This window comes from Carettochelys insculpta, chromosome 3 (genome assembly GCF_033958435.1).
Source record: "Carettochelys insculpta isolate YL-2023 chromosome 3, ASM3395843v1, whole genome shotgun sequence".
In the NCBI taxonomy this organism is placed as follows: domain Eukaryota; kingdom Metazoa; phylum Chordata; order Testudines; family Carettochelyidae; genus Carettochelys; species Carettochelys insculpta.
Window position 1 is genome coordinate 92957217 of NC_134139.1, and position 4226 is coordinate 92961442.

Below are 4226 nucleotides of genomic sequence, written 5' to 3' on the forward strand. Positions count from 1 at the left end.
CATCATTTTTTCTTTTCTCCCTTTGACAATGATACTTACTGTATTAAATTATCCATCATAATTCAGTGAACTCCACTGACAGGTACCAGTGGATCACAAAGTAGATTTGCATGCATGAATAATATTTCAGAGGCAGTGCTTTAGGCAATTTGTTAATGCCAGACTAACTTCAGAGACTGTACATTCACTGCATACCCTTTAAGTGTAATTTTCTTACTTTAAAAAATATTGTTGTTACAATGAATTTTGTCAGTCCAATTGTATACAGTGGAAGACTTGCTAAAATGTTTTTTCTAAACATTGCAGAATTACCATTTTTAATCCTATATTTATTTTAATATAGTCAACAAATCATTATCTCACGTTGAATGTATTTCCTGTGGATTTCCAAAATGAATCTGGATTACAAGTTTTCATTTCTGACTGCTGTGGCAATTTTACATGCATATGCATTGCATTAACATTTTTTAATAAATCTTTTGAAATTGACAACTGACTAATGTAAGCTTGGGAGAAGTTACTGTTACTCTGCCATGTGTGTTAATTTAGTTGTAAAGTATGCTTATTTACTTCTGTTAATTTATGAGAGGAAGAACAGAATACTTTGATTTGATTCCTTCCAATGGCTGTACTATAAGGTTATTGCTTAAAACAATTTTACAGATAACTGCACCTTTTTATAACATAATAAAGTATATTCTTTAAACTACTTTTGTTTTGAGTTTAGCTGAGAGTCTTTCATCTGAAAGAAAGTGATTTTATTGCAAACTCCACAAAAGGTGATATCAGAAAGTATGAATGAATAATATCAGACAAAGTAAATAAGGTTATCCCCCAATCTTTTCAATCTGTTATCACACCACAGCCTAATAAATGACCTTGTGTGCCTTTTGCATTTCCAGTTCAATGGTGCATTAAAATGTATGTGTTTTAGAAATTGGTCATATTTAGTCCACTAAGATTTGACCTAAATAATTTCTGGAAATTGCTCTTAACTCTTGTCTTACAAAACAAGTTAGCTCTACATTTTGCTTTGAATGTTCGATTTTTGCATTTGTTATAACTGCAGGATACATATGCAAAGATGCCAACATTATTTTAAGGAATTTCCTTCATCACTATTTTTAAGGACTACTTATATTAGGAGGTGTGACTAAGAGCCTGAACTTATATTTATTGAGAGACCAGTCATGGTACAGCTTTTATGTAGGATTATGAACACTTCGCACCTATGCTTACCACCTCATTAAACTGCCTTTAGCCTTACTTATCCAATTTTAGATAACTTAAGGTATGAATTTAAACAAACGTATTTATACTAGTCAAAACATTGTTGCTGATGTTTATTCCAGTATGTCTTTTCCACATTAGTTTATATTGCTTAGGGAGGCTGTGTAAGTGAAACACAATTCTTATACCTGAAAAAGTGTAAATATAGAGTTATATTGGCATGGTTGTTAAAACTCTCCAATACTGACAAGCACTTATTTTGAGGGTGGTTGCTCTGATATGAGTATGGGGTTGAAGTGACCCAGGTCTGACCTGGAATGGGAGCCACAGTGTTGTTCAGGTCTTAGGCTCAGACCTTTAAAGATATCTTCATAGGTTCCTAACTCCCTGAAATTAGTGGGCATTCAGGGCCTAACTACATTGGAGGATATGAGCTTTTGTACTTGGGCTTATCTGCAGAGTCCATTATCATCTATTTAACTCATGCAGGAATTTGAGGAAGTAAGATCCCTGTCCCTCAGTTTCCCTTTGCTTTCATGTTGGAATAATGGCGTTACCTACTGTTACCCATAAGTATGAGCAACCAAATGGAAGGATGTGGGCTAGATCCCTGGACTTGTCCCCAGAGTAGAAAGACATGTCTTTACAAGGAAGATGTAGCTGGTGCTACCCCGACTCAATATCTGCATATGCACAAAAGCTTGCCATCATTATTCACAGAAGCGCAGTCAGACAGTAGCCCTTCCCTCAGTATTCCAGTGGTGTGGTGCCATTTTAAATAAAATTCTTCAGCCTGAGTTATGCAGGAGGTAAGGCGAGATTAGGCTAGAGAACCTACTGCCTGTGGACCAGATGCACCCCATTGCTTAATTTCATCTGTCCTATGGCATATCTTGGCATCCCCCTGCAGGGCTGGAGTTGTGAGTGCCAGCTCACCAGCAGCAGAGGAGAAGCCCTGAATCTCCACCACGCCCCAGGTGAACGAATAGAATGTTTTTATTTCTCTCTTTAAAAAAAAAATCCCTAAATAAAGTTGTTTTTCCCTTGAGTGTGTGACCCATAATTTATTTATTTATTTATTTATTTTGTGGGCTAGATTATCACTATGATTCCTTCAGGTCTTAAAATGTACCAGCAGGGTAAGCCTGGGCTGTAAAATTCTAGCAGCCTTCATACTGCCATTGAGTGCAGCAGGGTTAAGCATCAGTGACAATACGGTGACACAATTACCTCCACTGAAATAACATTTGCCAGCTCATGTCTGTGTGCGAAGATGTACTTGCTAGTAAAGAAACGGTTTAAGCTATCTCCCAGAGGGTAAACATCAAGTGCCAAAGTCACTGCCCCAATTGGTACTCCTGTTTTCTGTATCAGCATTTAAGACACTAGAAAAAAAAGGAATGGAGAATGAAGTGTCCTTATGCCATTGATAAAGGGCCTCGAGGTTAGGACTGTAAGACATACTGGTGGGCAGTGGGTGAAAGTTTGCACTGCTACTGCCGCTAAATACAATTTGTGGAGAACAGGTTGTATCATCAATGATGACTAACTGTGGAAGCGCGCTAGTGAACTTCTGATAAAGCCAAGGTGAGCTTTGTGCCGCAGATCTGGTTAAACAAAGATGTGTTTTCTATTTTGCTTTCAAGCTGAGTTAATAAAATGTTTGGGGCTGACACGGGGCTGAGACTGCACCATGAATAACCTTAGTCATTGGACTGAAACATGAAAATAAAGCGAGCAAAGCCTCCACGCCAGGCAGGGATGGAAGTGATATGGTTAGGACCCGATGCAATTCATGTAAGGGAGATGTCAAGGATACTGACAGGATGTACAGGAAGGAGACTTATTGTGCTGAAGCAATGGAGGTGTACAAGAGCTGAAGCAATGAACAAAAGAAAATATATAGAACTGAAGGAGCGTGTGTGTGTGTCGGGGGGTGGGATTGAAGTGCTTTTTTTGTGATGATACATGCTGCTATGGCATACTGTTGCCTTTTGTCATAACAGGGCAGGAACTGGAGCCCCTGCCAGCCCCACAGCAGTGCCAGGGCCATGAGGCTGCCATGTGGTTGGGAGGCAGAACCCCCCTAGCCCTGTGGCAGAGGGGGGACAGGTGCGGGAGCCCCTGAACCATTTGGCAGATCAGACCTGGGAGCTGCAGCCCCTGCTGACCCCACAGCAGCACAGGGGCCAGGAGACTCCTGTGGGGCTGGGAGCCAGAGTCCCTGTGACCTGTGACAGAGCGTGGCTGGGTGCTGGTGCCCCACCCTCCCCTCCAGGAGCGTATTGAGATGTACAATGTGCATACTGATACAGCGTAGAGAGGCATATGAGGGCTACAGTGATATGGGGAAGGAAGGGAGGTACACAGTAGTTGTAATCATGTAAAGAATGGAGGTGTATTGGGACTGAATGGAGCCATACAGGGTATTTTTTGCCATGTTATGGATGAGAGGCTATAGGGAGGCATCCAGGGTCACACATGGTTGTGAGTGATCGGGGGCGGGGGCGTGTACCAGGGCTGTAGAGCAGGGAAGCACACAAGCGTTGCACTTATACATAAAGGGGTCTCGGGGCTCCAGTGAGAACTGGGGCTATGGCAAGGTAGGGGAGGCAGTGTACAGCCAATGTATACACAGACGCTGCACAGGTCCTGTACCAATCTACAGATAGGTGGAGCCTAGGGGCTGTAGCAAAGGCATAGAAAGGAGCGATCTGGGACTGCTGAGCTGTGTGCTGGGAGGAGCACAGGGACTGCAGACCACGGAAGGCTGCAAGAGGACCGGGGGGACGAACGTCACAACCCGTTGCGAAAGTTCAGGCTATAAATTCGGAGGCGCTAGGACCCGGGGGCGCAAGCACACCCGGCAGCGTCTGCCGGAGCCTGGCCCGCCTCTCAGCCCAGGCCGTCCAATCAGACCCCTGCTACGGGAATCCCGAAGCTCGCCGGGAGCCGATCGCATTCGACACTTTCCGGCAAGGCGGGGGGAGGAGACA